The 17,007-nt window shown below is 57.2% G+C and overlaps 1 protein-coding gene across 2 annotated transcripts in view; it reads left to right on the top strand.

Annotated features, from left to right (window-relative positions):
• The window catches only part of CPLX2 (complexin 2), a 70,243-nt gene that overhangs the window by 23,751 nt on the left and 29,485 nt on the right, over positions 1 to 17,007 (top strand). For both annotated transcript variants that reach the window (XM_038414931.2, XM_038414933.2), the window contains one exon: positions 806 to 843. The gene's annotated coding sequence lies outside the window, so the exon portion shown is untranslated. The remainder of the gene's footprint in view (positions 1 to 805; positions 844 to 17,007) is intronic.

Below are 17,007 nucleotides of genomic sequence, written 5' to 3'. Positions count from 1 at the left end.
CAGGCTGGAGCATGAATATCTTTCGGCCCTTGGCTAGAGCCCAAAAGACATACCACAGCTGGGCTGGGGAGGGAACGGAGCCTGGCCTCGGGGAAACTGGTGGGGTCCATCATCGAGGGCTGTCAGGGCTGTTACTTTGGGAAGGGGAGTAGCCAGTCAGCCGGATTGTCAGCATCAGGGCAGCTCTCCAGGGCTTGGCCATGCTCCCTAGGGACCCTGTTTGTCACTGAGCTGGGACCATGCTCGCTCCAGGGGCATGACGCTGGTTTCCCCCCCTCTTCTTCTCCCTGCTGGTGCTGGAGGAGTCTCTGTGCTTGTCGGCCTGCGTGGCCAGGGGCTGACCGCATATGAGAGACCATGTCCGTGTGGAAGCCAGGAACGGGGGGGGTGGCAGAGGGTCTCTCATCGTCCAGAACAGGGCTGAGCAAAATGTAAGAGGAAGCTCATGAATATGCATGAGAAAGTTGGCGTCATCTTGTTCTTCTAACCTGTTCTGTGTTGGGCCCATCCCCCGGGTATCTGAGCCCCCCGGTACAGTCACTTTCCCTGAACTCTCCTGCCATGGAGTGTCACAGGCGCATTCTCTAATCATTGGGGGTTGGGAGGAGTCCTTCTTGGGGCCAGATCCCCCGTCTTCCCCTGCAGGGTCCCTACACCTTCCTCTGCAGCACCCAGTGCTGCCACTGTTGGATACTCAGCCAGGAAGCCCTGTAGTCTGTCATCCCAAACCCCTTAGGAGCCCCCTTTCCCCTCCTAAGCACAGAGTTTGCCTTTGGATTTTCACTCTTTTCTGTTCTCTCCCCAGGCTCTCACTGCTGCCCCGACCCCAGGGTGGACATCAAGGTAAGCACCAAACCTCCCCTCCCTGCTTTAGAGTGCGAGGAGATAACTTTCCAGGGGCTGCACCAGCCCGTTACTGCCCATATCCCCCTTCCACCCAGGAACTCCCAGGGAAAGACTCAGGCCCTGGTTATTGTCGTATCACTGGGAGCAAACTCAGCATCCTGTGATTGACTGGGGCCGAATCGCGTTAGCCTGTGACCTGCCCCAACCCCAGGTATTCTCGTGGGATCTGTTGTATCCTGTGATGTTGCCCTGTGGCTCCCCTCAGCCTGAGATGGCCTGTGCGCTGCCGGCGCTGAACTGAAATCCGGGGGGGCTCTGGCCTGCTGCATGTTGCAGAGCGTGTCAGGTCTGGACAGCGTGTCCAGGAGGCTGTTTTGTTGGGGGCGGGGGGAGTTGAGTCCAGACGCCCGGGGCGCTTTGTGTTGCGCTGGCCTCATGTGGCTAAAAGTTGGGCAAAGCAGCGAGATGGCCGTGTTGCATTCCGGCTTTCTTTAGAACAGCTGTAGTGCCAGGCCTAGCAGGGAGCTGGAAAGAAACTGAAATAAGTCAATAAACCCGACTTTCTCCTGGGATCCGCCCGCCTAGATCCATTCTGCCGCAAGCACGGAATGGCAGCGGCTGGGGGTGTTCGGCTCAGCGTGGTTTGATTTCTGTCCTCATTGCTCATTTGATAGCAGCAGCTAAAGCACTGGGACCTTTTCTAAGTCGTTGCTATATTGAGCGGGCATTAACTCTCAGCTCTGGGGGTGTTGCTGAAAGGGTGGGGGCAGCATGCAGGGGCTCAGTCTGTCCCCTCTTCCCCCGCTCTTGTTCCATGTGCAGAATTTCGTACAATGAGCCCCCTGGTGTGCAAGGGAGACAGCCCCCTCGGAAGAGGCTCCCTGAGGTGGCTGGTGGAGTGCAGGGGATGTTGATCTGTCTCCAGAACAACTTTCCCCTCCCCCTCGCAACATGCTGCAAAGCCCAATTGGAAGATCTGGCTGGGGAAACACTTTCCTGCTCTGCTGAAGGGTTCCCCACACATGCCATCGGCTGCTCTCAGCTGGCCCTGGGTCGGGAGGAAAGCTACGCCCTGATGGGAGCTGTGCAGCAGGCACAGGGTTGGTGTATCAGGGCGGCAGTTCCTAACGCACCCGGCATCTCCTGGCGTTCGTGAGTGGTGCTTGGGGCTTCCCCTCCCCACACTGGCGGCGAGTTCCGGGGCCGAGCCTACGGGCACTGTGGGTACCAAGCTGCCCACACTCAGAGCCGAGGGAATGCGGCCTGCCTGCACTGCTGACTCACCCAGCCAGCTGAGAGGTGGCATACGGTGGATGGCGCTGCCCGGCCTGTGTCTGGTTAGACTGGCCCCAGCACCTGGCCAGGTTGGGATGCTGCCGTAGTGCCTCGGGAAAGGCTTAAGGACCCAGCCCAGGAACAAAGGGGGCACTTGTCAGGTGCTGATAGATGGGCTCTTTCATTCCCTGGCTGTCACACTGATCTGTAATGAATTTCCACTCGGCTGGATTATTTTTAATACAACAGGCAGCGATGTCTCTCTCCTGCCCACCGCCCAGCTGCTAGGGGAGCCGCACATAGGAGCCTGCAGCGGTGCTGGCAGTGAGGTCACAGAGAGAGGGCTCGCTCCCCTCCCAGCACTGCAGTGGCACCATTGAACCACACGGCTTGGGCGGCTGGGAGAGCTGGGGGCCGGGGATAGTCGGAACGATTGGTCTCTGAGGCTGTTGGGGAGGCAGTGACTGTGCGGGGCACCTGGAGAAGCCGTGCCAGGGCCAGCAAGGAGACAGGAGACTAGCCCAGCCTGGGGAGCAAGTGCGTGGGGACCTGGGCTCCAGTCCTCCTTTGCTTGTCACCATCCCAGGCAATGGCAGCTGGAACGGGGTCACACTCTGCTGCACCAGAACCCACCCTGACTCCCCTGGCTCCAGCGTGCCATGTGCGAGGCTCTTGTCTGGCAGGGAATGGAGACAAGGGCCGTGGACTTCGGCCAGCAGTGAGAGAACTGGACCTTCGGCCAGCAAAGCCTGTTGTGCTAGGTCAGAATAGAGCCGTTTCCTGGGGTCCCTGCTAACTCACAGCCCTGCAGGGAGTGAGAGGCTTGTTCTGTGTGATGGGATGACCTTGCATCTGTCCAGGGTGGATTCGCTTGTTGCTGAGTTGCCCACGCACTCGGAGTTGGTGATTCCATGTGCATAGTGCTGGCTGCAGCCCATTCGCCTGGCTGGGGAGTGGCTCTGCGGTGCAGGGCTGGTCTCTGCTCTGGCGGGACTGGATCGCGCTGCCTTGCCAGCAGACCCCGGGCTCAGCTCCCACGAGGCCACACGGCCCGCCTCTGTGTGGGCAGTGGCTGGGATTCACTTCCCCCCGGGGACCGTGCTCCAAAGAGTAAATCTGTCAGGACAGATCCCGGGGGAGGCAGCCGTCAGATCCGCCTTGATCACAGGACTGAGGCTCCACAAGCGCTGTGGGGAGGGGAGGACGTCTCAGCGAACCCGCAGAGCCCCGCATCCGGCTGCCTCCACAGCAAGGAGACACTCGGCCACCTCTGCCCCAGCAGGCGGGGTTGTGGTCAGAGAAGGACCTGGCTGGGGAGGTTATTTCCCCATGGGCTGCACCCGGCCGGCACAGCGGGGGTGAAACGCTACCACAGACAATGCTCCTCTGGCAGCATTTCACCTTCACCTCTCGGGGCGGGGGGAGGCTGCAGGTCAGGATCGAGGGGCACCGGCAGGACTGTGGAGGGAGCCCAAGAACGGTTCCAGTCCCTGACATCCCTCTCAGCCCTTTCCCTGCGGGGCAGCTCAGTGATAACGCCCTCCCACCCCACCCCGCTGTAAGAATCGCCCTGATCCTTGTTCTCTGCCTGTACCCTGTACAAACAGCCAAGTATCTGACTGGGACCTGGATCCAAATAACCCTTTATAAACTAGGCTGCCCGGCAGGGGAGAGCTGACAGCACTGTGTGGTTGTTCATGTAACGAATGGCAGCTGAGCGCCCAGCCCTTTAACTCTGGTGCTTAAATGACCCTAAAAATCTCCTTCCTGCAGCTGTTGAAGGATTACTGGTGTGCGCTGGGTTGTCGTTGTGGGGTTGCTGGTGTGCGCTGGGTTGCGTGCACTGGGTTGTCGTCGTTGTGGGGTTTCTGGTGTGCGCTGGGTTGTCGTCGTTATGGGGTTTCTGGTGTGCACTGGGTTGTGTGCGCTGGGTTGTCATCGTTGTGGGGTTTCTGGTATGCGCTGGGTTGTCGTCGTTGTGGGGTTTCTGGTGTGCGCTGGGTTGTGTGCGCTGGGTTGTCATTGTTGTGGGGTTTCTGGTGTACGCTGGGTTGTCGTGGTGGGGTTTCTGGTGTGCTCTGGGTTGTCGTTGTTGTAGGGTTGCTGGTGAACACTGGGCTGCACTGGATAGTTAGCATATCAAATGACTCTGGAAAACTGAGCCCTCCCCACGCCCTGAGCAGAGGTTCCTCCCCTGCGTGTGCCGGCACCCCATCTCCAGCGGGCAGGTGAAGCAGGTCTGCCCCCTCTCCCTGAGCCCATCCCCAGTGCTCCGGGCTGCAGCCCAGGGCTAGCCCTACTGTGTAAAGCTCTGCGAGCCCGGAACCTCCTGGCCCTGCGTGGTCTCGGCCGGCATTAGGAAGTGAAGCGTTTCAGCGCCATGTCGCGGCATGTGCTCCCCACAGCGTGTGCTCCCCACGGTGCGTGTTCCCACGGCACGTGCTCCCCACAAAGCTGGTAAGAGCTTTGCTGGGTGCTAAAGATGCAGCTAAAGCAGGTGACCTTAGCAAGAGCCCTACATTCCTAGTGTGCTCTGCATGGGCAACCCTGATCCTGCCTGCCTCCCCTAAGGCCTGAGCCATGGCCCCGCGGGAGCTAGTGCAGGACTCTCATGAGCCTCGCTGGTCATCGCTTGGTGCTGGGAGCTGCCGGCGTCCTGCCTACAGTCAGGAGGGAAGTTTGGGAAGGAAGGAAAAGCCTCAATTGCTTGAAGAGCCTCAATAATGCAGCAAAGGCCTGGCCCAGCTATGCTCCCGTATTCCAGATTTCCCAGGACTCTGCGACACCGGGGCATTTTCACATGGCTAGAGAGAGCTGAGAAATAAGTCAAGATCTGGGCACATTCCAGCTCCTCAGTCCAGACTTAATGTAGTCGCTGAAGGATGTCCCCCTCGTGGGGCTGAGCCTCCAGTAACCGGAATCTGAGCTAATCTATATTTGCCAGCAGCCTTGCTCGAGCAGAGTCCATCCCATTTGGAAAAGTTGATTATTTTGTTTTTAATATTCTCGAGTCAGATTAATTAGGAGATGTTAACGGTGTCCCTCTTCTGGGCCCTGTTAGCTTCGCCGTGACCCTTGTTAATTACACAAATGGCCCCAACTCTTTTCTCTAATTTAAGACAATGACGGGGAACGTGGCTGTCAATTTCTTATCCTCCCCGGAACAGTCATGGAAAGTGCTGCCCTCCGGCGGGGAGCTGGGGTCTGGGGGTTGGACTCTCCTGAGGGTGAATGGCTGAGAAGATCAGGTCCTATCCTCACCCTGCCGCCTTATCTACCTGCGTATTTGCTCCTCTGCACGATACTGGATGGGGCGAGTCATTTATTTTTAGCATTGGGTTTTTTGTGGCCTCCAGTGTCTGAGTGCCTGGCACCCACCCCTGGGAGATATGGAAGTATCATTCGCCCCACTTTACAAATGGGGAAACTGAGGCACAGAGGGGTGAAGTGACTAGTCTAAGGTCATAGAGGGAGTCTGTGGCACCAGCTGGGAACCGATCCAGATCTACTGAGTCCCAGCCCAATGCTTCAGCCACCTCCCCTTGTAGTCAGGCTGTGGTTTAACCTGCCCCACTGATCAGCAGAAACCCACTGGCAGGATCCCTGCAGCTGCCAGCAGGGCGGGGGCCCTTGTTTCCCCCCTGCCCCACGCAGTGCAAGGGGGTAGCTGTGCTCAAGGAGGGTGCATTGGTGGGTCCCGGGACCCTCCAGGCCAGTTTACACCCAAAGGAAGGAGATTTATTTAGCCTTCCAAGCTCCACTGATATTAGCAACGACCGTCCAACGACCCCCAAGTGGACTGGGAAGGGTATCGGCTCTGTGCTCACGTGTTCCTGCCGTGGCGCTCTCCGGGTGCCATGCCCTTTGCGGCAGAACTGGAGAAAGGGGAAGGGGGGAAACAGCCCTTTTATCTGCCGACAGAACCTTTGTTTTTCTTCCCGATGCTTTTACCGAAATAAAAGGGATCCGGTGTCTGAGCTGCCCACCGTATGCTAATGGTTTGCACTTAGAAACGGGCTCCCTTCAAAGCAACACTGTCAAGATGAAAAACCTACTTGAAAATAACTCCCATGGCTGTGTTATTAATAACCCCTCAGATTGTTAGCACTGAGCAGCTCGCAGCCTCCCTTGCTTTCCCCTGCCTCTGCTGTGGGTTTGCGTCCTACAGTTTGATCAGTTTGGTGGGCAAAGCCCGGTGAGTCACTTTCACTCCCTGGCTCTTGTGCAGGGCCCTGGAGCTGCAGGGGCAGAGCTGGGGCTGGTTCGATTCCCAGCAGGCCATTTTCTCATGACTCTCCTCTCTTACCCTGAAGTGTGAAAACGTTTCTCAGTTTCTCCAGGCCCGGGGTAGGGCACTGGGCTGGCAGGAGACCTGGCCTAGTCCTGGCTGTCTCACAAACTGGTTGCGTGAGTGGGGGAAAATCAGTTTCCCTCTCTGCCTCTGTTTCCCTCCCAGCCTCCATCTGCCATGTCTGTGTGGGGCAAGGACTGTCCCTCACTAGCTGTCTGTGCAGCACCTGGCCCAACAGGGCCTCGAAGGGCGCTGATGCTAGCAGGCAGTGTCAGTAGTAATGTAATTGACACTGTCTCTTCCAAAATCTACTTGTGACACCTTAGAGACTAACAAATTTATTTGAGCATAAACTTTCGTGAGCTACAGCTCACTTCATCTGATGAAGTGAGCTGTAGCTCATGGAAGCTTATGCTCTAATAAATATGTTAGTCTCTAAGGTGTCACAAGTCCTCCTTTTCTTTTTGCGAATACAGACTAACACGGCTGCTACTCTGAAACCTTTCAAGATCTGTTACTCCAGGAAACTGCTGCTGAAGGCAATTGTTGTCCCAAATTAGGAAAGGTCTGGAGTCAAATTCCCTGCTGCTGTGAACTCCAGTGGCACCGATTTACAGCAGGTGGGGATATGGCCCCTTGTAACCTGTGTATTTCTGTCCTGGATGGACTCAGAGGGCCCCGCTGGGCCCCATCGCGCCGGGCACTCTGCAAAGAGAGAATCCAAGGAGAGGCCAGAAGTCCCTGTCCCAAACCCTGATAGTGGAAAGCAGGGAGAGGATCTGCAGGAGAGGGCAGAACATGGAAGAGCTGTGGGGCACGTCACTGAGTGTCCCAGGCTCTCCCCACCACACTGCAGAGCGTGAACTAGAATGCTGGAGGGGTAGATGGACAGCAGGAATAGGTAGCCAGGTTCAGTCTAAAGTCCCCCACCCCCAAGGCATATGGGCTGGTCCCTGCTTCTGCCTTTGTCATCAGCAGAACAGAGTCCCTGCAGGGTGCCGGGCTGGGTCAGATACTCTGGAGACTATTCCAGAGGCTTTTACTGACGATCACCCACTCCAGAAGCTGAGCAGCTCGGGAAGACCCCCTCCCGGGAATGCATTTTCAGCCCCATTGACTCCTCTCCATGCTCTTCAAAGGGTGACTCAGCAGATCCCAGAGATGGTCACCATGATTGAATTTGGGCGAGGCAAGGGGGAGCACATCCATCTTCTCCTGCCCTGGCCTCAGCTCGGCACTAGTGTCTGCAGGTACCAGCCCAACCCTGATCCGTGGGGGCAGTGTCCTATTGGGGAAAGAAACTGGCAAATCCAGATTTGCCTGAACTGATTTCTCTCCCTTTGTTAAAGGAAGCCTTTCTAACCCCTCTCTCCTGAGCTGAGGCTGAGCTCTCCCCATTTGTTGCAGTCCCCAGTAAACAGCAGCTTTTAGAGCTTTCAGCGGTTAAAAGCCATCCAGATCTCCCAGGGTGCAGGACCTTGGGAGGAGAGCTGTGCTCAGAAGCCTGCATGAAATGGACTCAGGCCAGGCGAGGCGTGAGGTGCATTCCTGCAGCAGAGACCGGGAAATGGCTTTCAAAGGGCCTGTTGTTCTGGGACAACTCTTCTCGCTATTCTCCAGCTGCTCAGCATGGGGGGTGGTTTGATGTTGGGTTTTGCTGTTTGTTTTGTGTGGCGGGTTTTGTTTTATTTTGCTGCTATTGAGTTCGCTCCAAAACTCACCAGATTGTTCTCTGGTTTAGCCTGTTCCATGCACCTTGTCAGCACCATTTGAATCTATTAAAAAATACCCCGAGGAACCAGCACACTGAAAAACAAATCATTTGCTAAGGGAGGACGCCAAGGCTAAATCTGGCTTGTCCAGGCCCAGCTGGGCTCTGGAGCAGCTTTGAAATTCACTGTTCTACTGTCATGAAATCTGCTTAACACCACATCGGGGATGAGTGCCAGGCAGTGGGTCTGCGTCTCCCTCCCGCTGCAGCTGGAGTGAACCCAAAGTCCCCGCTCTGGCTGCAGGATGCCTTAGCTTTATGGCAGCTCTAACAGACCACTGTCCACCAGCATCCAAAGGGCCTGAAGAACCAGGGAGAGTTTAGGGGCTCAGGATTGTCCCTGCTGGGGTTTGAGGTGGAGGGGCAATCGTGAGGCAGCACAGGAGCTTGTGGGAGACAAAGACCTCCCAGCCATGGAGCTACCTGGACCAGAATCTGCAAGATGTTTGTATTTAAGAGTTACAGGGGAGATTTTCCAAAGCTCCTAGGTGAGTTAGGAGCACAGGAATTTCCCACTGACTTTCCCTGGGGTTTGGGCTCCTAACCTGGATGCTTTTGAAAATCCCTCCTGACATCAGCGTAAGGGGTGAAACTGAATTCAGCGTCTGAGCACCCCTCCAGCCTGTCTGTCTCTCACCGGCTTCCCAGGAGATACCTGCAGGATCCACCAGAAGGTGCCATGCCATGTGGCACAGGGTAAAAATTCAGATCCTGAGGGCAGGCAGGTCTGTGCGGCTGCTCAGGATCCTGGATTTCTCTCAACCTGGAGATCAGTCCTAAGCCGCACCCCCCCACACACTGGCCAGATCTGAACAGCCTCCCATCTGGAGGAAGGGGGGGAGGGATTAGTGTCCAGATGCAGAGTTTGCAAACAGCCCCTGTCTCTAGTTGGCCCGATACCCTGGATCTGAACCAGCCTGGCTGCAAAGCCTCCTCATCACCATCAGCCCCTCCCCTGGGAAGGCAGGAGCCAGCCTGGAGCAAGGGGCCGCACAGCTGAGGTGAGAGCAGTACACGCAGCCGCTGGGCTAAGGGAGGTGCCCGGTCCCCTGCAAAGAGGCTGTTGCCCTCACCCAGCTTGGCAAGAACCTGGGAAAAGGTGACCCTCTTTTTTGGGCGGGTACACAGGGGCCCTGTTCCTGGGGGCTTGTGCTTGAAGCAGGCCTGAGGATTCTTCAGGGAGCCCTTTGCATCAGCACCCTCCTCTGTGTCCTGCCAGATCTGGGCATGCTGGGAAAAGCTCCTTCCCCACACCCTCTGGAGAGGCCTTCTCTGGCGGTGACACTTGCCTTGTGCCGCATAAGAGCGGCCAGACTGGGTCAGACCAAAGGTCCATCCAGCCCCGTATCCTGTCTGCCGCCAGTGGCCAATGCCAGGTGCCCCAGAGGGAATGAACAGAACAGGTCATCGCCAAGTGATCCATCCCCTGTCACCCACTTCCAGCTTCTGGCTAACAAAGGCTAGGGACACCCTCCCTGCCCATCCTGGCTAATAGCCATTGATGGACCTCTCCTCCCTGAATTTATCTAGTTCTAGGAGCTGTGGTGGGGCATGACGCCTGGGCCCTGGACAAATGCACAAGAGATGGGCATGCTCCCCGTGCCCCTCTCTCCCCGCTGGCACGCTGGAGCTGGCTAGGCACCCTCTTGCCTTTGGTCACCCAGAGTTGGTGGCAAAGCCAGGGCACTCAGGAATTTGCAGCTTCTCACGCTCCACCCCGTAAGCAACACTGCCCCTTGCTTTCTCTGTCTCCTCTGCCCTGCAATAATTAAACCTCCTCTAAAAGCTCCTCCACGTGGCTGCTGTAAGAAGGTGCCACAGTGGAGCAGGGGGAGCTGCTGCTGTTGTCAAAGCCCAGCAGAACCCTAATTGTGTGCGCTGAAAGCAATCACGTTAATACCTTCTGAGAACACTGCTTGAGCCTTAAAATGCTCCGATAAGCTCCGGAAAGGCATAAAAGAGCCTTGAGTTTAATTTGTAGTCAGCAGGACGTTTGTGTCTTATAGTTTCTCCCTCCTGCATCCACACACACTCAAAGTGTAACATTAGCCGGGGAGGTCAAAGGCTGTTCTCTTTGCTGGCCCAGCCTGGTCTGTGCTGTGGGCTGCTAGCTTTGAGCCCCATCCTGCTTGTCCACTCAGGGGAGGAGCGTCTGGATTTCAGAGCCTGAACGGGCCTCACATTAAAGTCATGGCAGGCTGATGAGGAAGGTCCTCCAAGTTCCACTCTTGACAAGCTGCTCACCCCTGGCCAAAAAATGTTAATATGTTTTTAAAAACCTTGAGCCGCAATTTAGTGAATTGAATTTAATTGTGTAGGCTCTATATAAACACATAGGAACAATGGTGTAACTCCATTAGTTTCCCTGGAATTGTTACAAATTTGGCCCAAGATTCCCCCCTCCCCACCTGGCACTGACTCCTGATGTATAGCCATGGCACCCCCTTGGCTTTGATGGGTTCAATGCACATTCTAGCCCCTGGAGTTTATCTGACTCCTCAACAATGCTCCTGGCAGGGACAAATATTCTGGCAGAACATAAAAGTTAAAGGGACAATATCAAGAGAAAAATCCTCAATCCTCTCAGTTCCTCTTCTGGCTTTCTGATGACCCCTGAGCTCATTAAACAAGCAAGAAGATGAAAATCCGTTCATACTTTTCACCACCCGGACAGTTTGTTTGTGCTTTACACTTCACTTATCTTAGGAACATGGAACTTGGACTGGTCAGTTTCACATCCTGTTTATAGTCAATTTCACTTCCCATTCGTGGTTCACTAGTTCAGTGCTGCTGGGTTTGGGTCCCTAGTCATGCAAGTAGGGCTGAATTAAAGCATTCTGGGGTTCCCATTGGGCCTGACCCACACTGTATCCCCTCCCCCGTTTGGGTGGTAGTTTGTTTCAGAGTTAAGATGAATGTAGCTTTTTCCACCTTCTGGAGCTATTGTTTCAGGCCATGGTAGGCATCAGTTACCCTTGGGTCACCTTTTCAAGTTTTTCTTTCCATCCATGAGGGCTAGAATCTATAACGTTTTGTGTAAAACATGCGAAAAAACAAATTAAAAGATTAAGTTTACAAAGTCAAGCACTCAGAAGTTAGGAAATGCCAGCATTAAAGTTCCCTGTGCAACCTTAACACACATGTCCCCCCGGTGCATATGCATTGTGAGAGTCTTTCATTACACAATCACCTAGTGTTTTTTTCCACGGGACGGGACCCCATTTGAAGCTCTCGGTGTTTGCCAAATGGGAAAGGACGAAGCCCTAAAGCAGCCTGGCACCCATTACAAAGAGTGGCTAGAACAGACCTTGAAGCTGTTTTTCTAACAGTAGGTTGCTGGAATCATTTCATTCCCGTTAGTGAGCTGGTGGGTAGATTGCTGCTCGGGGGAGCACAGTTACTGCCGTCATTGGGCCAGATTCACACTACTTTGTAGAACTAGAGTCGAGTGACTAGCCAGTGAATCTGCCTCTTAGTTCTGGGGACCTGACCCAAAGCCCAGTGAAGTCAGTAGACAAACCCAGTGACTTCAGTGGCTTTGGATCTGGCCCCATGTCTATGCGGAAAACATGGTAATGTACGTAAGACACCCTAGTGCCAACCCTGTGTGCACACAGAGGGGAGGATGTTAGGTATGGGGAGGATGTAAAGTGCTTGACATTGCCAAATACCTGACATACTCCCTAAAGCTGTGACAGCCAGGGAAAGTCTTCACGGACTCCGAGATGTCACACCTGGGATGCACCAATGACCAGATCTGGAGGCAGACTATGAGAAAATGGAAAGCAAGGGCCAGGTTCCCCACTGGTGTCAATCACTCTCACTCCACTTAACAGAACTTCCGGGTTACACCGGCTGAGGATCTGGCCCAACGAATGTTGCGATGGCAGAAAGAAGCTCTTTGCTTCCAAGTGAAAGATCGGGACCAACGCTGGAAGCGGCTAAGGCAGGGCCCAGCCCAGTTACCAGGCAGGGTGACCTACTGGCCACCCGGGTAGGTGTTTGTCACCCTGTGGTGGTGCAAGTCTGGAGAGCGCCACGTGATCCCTGGGGAGTGTACTGGTGCACTGGTCCTGGCACGCTATCGCTTTCACAAGGGCTGGGCACGGTTTGGCCTCCCATTCCAACGGATGAAGCACTTTGTGGTTTATGCTGGGGGAGTCGGGGGGGCGTGAGTAATGTTCTGAGCAATAAAGAGGGGGATCAAAAGCAGAAAAACCCTCCTGAGTCCGTCACCCAGTTTTGAGCCCGCCTGCTCCTGTCCTTTGAGCAGTTCGGCAGATGAAATGAAGGACCCGTGCCCTGGGAGTATCGCAGCTCACTCTCACCAGCCCCTGTCTTCCCCTGAGGGCACCGGGACAAGACACCAGAGACCTGGGGCGTGGCGTGTTTGTCAGGAGGTGAAGGAGGGGTTAGTCTGTTCTCTCTTTTCCGAACTGGGGCCAGCAAAGCAAACCAGGCTCTTGCTCCAAATTGGGAGCTCTCTGCGGGGGCCTGGCAAGCTGTGCTCTCTGCCTGGCTGTCACACTGGACGGGCCTCTCCTGGCTCGTGCGCACGCAGGGACGTGTCTTCCTGCCAGGGCTCCGCTCCGCGCGCTGGAGGCATATTGAGGGCGAAGCTCCCGAGCGTCGTGCTGCTCTGCGGAGGATCTACAGCGTCCATGCGATGCCCTGGCCTTTAAACAGGCTCCCAGGAGTAACCCCTTCGGTGTGCCAGACCCCAAAGGACCCCACTTTTTCACAAGGGTGACTCCCCCTCCGGCCCGCTCCAAGACTGGACCTTCAGGCTCCAGCACCTGTCTTCTCACAGCAGCTCTCTGGAGCAAGTCCAGGGGCTGTGAGTGGGGCCCTCGGCACAGGACCAGCAGCGGGGGGGGGCTTGCGGGGTTGGGGAGCAGAGTGTGGGGCACAGGAGCCCGAGGCAGAGAGCCAGGAGCAAAGATGCAGGTGCAGAGCCAGCAGCTGGGGTGCAGGGCCAGCCTCTAAGACTCAACCCAGGGACTGGAGCCCCAGGCGTGGGGCCAGCAGCCCCATATAAAACCGGGAGGGGGCTGCAGCACCCCTGCACCCCTGTGTCGTGCGCCTCTGTGGAGCGGCTGAGATGCAGCCCCCGGGGGATACAGCCCGGCTGAGATGCAGCCCTCGTGGTCCTAGAGAAGGTGTGACACTGAAAAGAGGGAAACGGGAGAGGTAGTATGCTGCAGGTGACTTCCCAGGCGTGCTTGGCCTGGGTCATTTGGGTGCTTTCAGGCTCCAGTGCCCCTGAGAGGCTGTGCATGGGAGGGTCAGCTGCCCAGCCCGGTAAGTGCCCGACACCGCTGACCAAGCCCTCAGCCCCACAGTGCCTGCCGAGGCAGCAGCACCCCGGAGCATGCGGATGCCTTCATGCCCGTTAGCTCTTTCTCTAGGAAAGCTCCTGAAAGGGCAGCCAAGCAGTGCTGATGAGTCAGTGAAGAGGCAATGCATGAGGGCATGCGGGCTGGAGACGAGGCAGAGGCTGCTGGTGCAGCCAGGAGGTAGGTTGCCAGGGGCATGGTGCATCCGGGCATGCTACAGTGACACAGGACACAGTCCCTGGGCACCAGCAGCAGCCATCTGGTGAGAGAAGGCGGCTGCTGTGCAGGGCGAGGGACAGAGGCTGTGTATGTTGGCATCTGACTTCATCTGCTTCCTCGTGCATGGAGGAGAAGGCGCCGTTTGTCTGGCCTGGGAAGTAGGAAGGGAGCTGAGAAGAGGGCTGATGCCAGCTGCCCCCCGGCCTGCCCCAGCTGCTGGCAGAGACAGGGCATCACAGCGCCAATCCTGCTCCCTTCACACTGTGACTTGCCTTGGAGGGGGTGGAAAGGGCCCTTGGCATGGGCCCACCTGAGCCAGCAAGTCTCCAGGGGCTCAGCAAAGGGACTTGGTTTGGAGTCCATTGCAGACACCCTGGGAGCCAGCTCAGCCTTGTGCCCCGTGGTGTCAGGAAAGGCTCCCCAGGGAGGTGTGTTCTGCGTTGGGTGCCAGGAGGAGCAATCTGTGCTGTGCAGAGGACGTGGGATTGGCGCGTGCTCTGGGTCCTGCCCTGGCCTTGGGGCAGAACGGTCCAGAGGATCCCAAGAGATCCAGTGATCACACCGGCCTGGGCTGTACTGCTGTCAGTCCCAGCCATTGCCTTCCTGGGCAGGTCCGGCCCGATGCTGGGCAGGGGTTGTGGGGAGCTGGGACCAGGAGTCATCCCCATTGTCCCCTCATGCTGATCTCCTGGCCAGGGCATTGCCCCGAGGCAGCAGGGTGCCCTGCGGGGGAGGTCCCCCAATGTGTTGGGTATCAGGGCTCAGCCTGGGCCTGCAGATTCATGCTCCAAAGCTTTGGCCCAAAATAAAGCATATGGAAAACAGTGCATGATGCTCAGGTGGCGGGGGGAGAGGCCAGGGCAAGGGAGCTGGCAGACAGGTGTATTGCAGGCAGGGGGTCAGGAAGGGGCTGGCAGGCAGGTGTATGCCAGGCGGGGGAAGGGGAGCTGGCAGACAGGTGTATTGCAGGCAGGGGGTCGGGAAGGGGCTGGCAGGCAGGTGTATGCCAGGCGGGGGAAGGGGAGCTGGCAGACAGGTGTATTGCAGGCAGGGGATCAGGAAGGGGCTGCCGTTCACGTATATGCCAGGCAAAGGGGGGCAGCAGACAGGTGTATGCCAGGTGAGGGGGGAATGAAGAAACCAAAATGCTTGACTCTTCCTTCGTCCAGCCACCCAACCTGCCTTGTCGCTCTCCTTGCCCAGTGCCGGGATGGGGGGCTCCTGTCCATCCTCAGCCAATGAGTCCTCAGTGCTGAGCCCAGGGCAATGAATGGCAAAGCCTCATCGCTCCCCTCCTGGCTCCTTAGCCAGCCGAGGCCCCTGCAACACCCTGCACCCCCACTTATTCCTGCCACTCCTGGAGTGCTGGCTGCTGGAGCCACCCTCTGCCCCCCAAAGCACTCACACCTTGGTTCCCTGCCTCTGCCTTTGGAGCCCCATAAGTGCTGGGACCGGATCAGCACTGACCTAACCAGCTGTCTGCGCCCCGTGTCCCAGGAAGCGATGTGCTGGTTACGCAGTGCCATGCGGGGGCTGAGCTTGCAGCAGGAGGAGAAGCCGCTGGGGAGCAGCAGAGTGCAGTGCAAGGGGCTGAGGTGTGTCCAGGGGGTAAGAGACTCTGTGAGCAGGGGACTGGGAGCACACCTGTGTGTGCACACATAGGTGAGAGTGCCCGGGACGTGGGCGAGTGTCCGAGCATCTGCCAGGAATACCAGCTGCTCTTGGGGGCAGCTGAAGGCTGGGCCATGACTTCCCTGCTCTGGCTGGTCCCAGAGGGGCCCATCCATGGGTTCTGCCCTGCTCCTGTGCAGAGCTGAGCCTGGGGCTCTCTGGGGGCATGGCTGGTCCCTCCTGGGGCATCCTTAGCTCTGCAGCCTGCACCCCGCCCTGCCACCCTGGGCACCGCATGGAGGAAGCATTGCAGGGGGCCACGCTGGGCAGGCAAGCGAACGCCTCATTCAGCTGCTAAGTGTCAGTGCAGCGAATGGTGAGCAGCACGTGGGCGAGAAGCCAGCAGGCACTGGGGAGCAGGCACCGGGGGGGAGGAGCCCCCAGGACCAGGGAGGGGGCCAGAGATGGATCCATTTGAGGTGAAAGGGCGGGCGGGGCAGCTTCAAGCTGAAAGGATCCGGCAGCAGGAGCCAGCCCCAGGGGCACGGGAAGAGCTGGGCTGCCTCAGGCTGCCAAGCCGAGCCGTATAGGTTTCCTGGGGGTGGCTCCCACTGGGCAGCCAGGCAGGGCGGGGGGAGCCATGGAACATGGGGTCTAGGGGCTGGGTGCCTCTGTCCCATCCTCTGCTCCGCTCCAGCCCCCTTGCAGGCTGAGCTGCTGCTCTCTTCCCCCACCCCATTACGGAGCCGGGGCCTGAATTCCTCCAACCACCCCAGGTGAGTCGGCTGTAGCCTTGTCAGACACGCACACGTGGGAGAGGTGTGAGCACACTCGCTCACACATGTGGGAGAGGTGTGAGCACACTCGCTCACACATGCAGGAGAGGTGTGAGCACACATGTAAGGAGAGGCATAGGCATACATACACACACCCAGCGAGAGGAGTGTGCACACACATGTAGGAGAGGTGTGCACACACACCCAGGGAGAGGTGCACACACGTGGGAGAGGCATGCACACACACCCAGGGAGAGGTGTGCACACATGTGGAGAGGCATGTGCACACACAAGTATGGGAGAGGTGTGCACACATGAGGGAGAGGTGTGTACACACATGTACAGGAGAAGTGTGCACACACCCAGGGAGCAGTGTGCACACGTGGGAGAGGCGTGCACACACACATGTACGGGAGAGGCATGCACACATGTGGGAGAGGCATGCACACACCCAGGGAGAGGCATGTGCACAATGTGGGAGAGGTGTGCGCACATACACGTACTGGAGAGGCATGCAAACACCTGGGAGAGGCATGCACACACACAAAGCTCTCACCACACAGCAGCACAAAGGCGGCCCCATACACACCTGTCCAGCGAAGGCAGGTGGCTTTCAGGAACAACCTGCCTGTGTTGCGAAGGCCCCTTTCCAGCTGACGCACACACAGCTGCTACATGCCAATTAAATGGCCCCTTCTTTTAAATCCATTTCTCCTGCCGATTAGAATTAAAACAGGAACAGAACACTGGCTGCAGCAGGGGGTGGGGATGGCAATCAGCGGCAGCTGCTAATTGGAGCCATTGTCTAGGTAACTTCTAGCCAGGCACCATTCAGCCCTGGGCAGGCTCTGCGCCAAGACCAAACTGGACGGTTTTCTCCTT

Source organism: Dermochelys coriacea, chromosome 8 (assembly GCF_009764565.3).
Source record: "Dermochelys coriacea isolate rDerCor1 chromosome 8, rDerCor1.pri.v4, whole genome shotgun sequence".
NCBI lineage: Eukaryota > Metazoa > Chordata > Testudines > Dermochelyidae > Dermochelys > Dermochelys coriacea.
The sequence above is the reverse complement of the archived record's forward strand: the minus strand, read 5'-3'. Positions and strand labels throughout refer to the sequence as shown.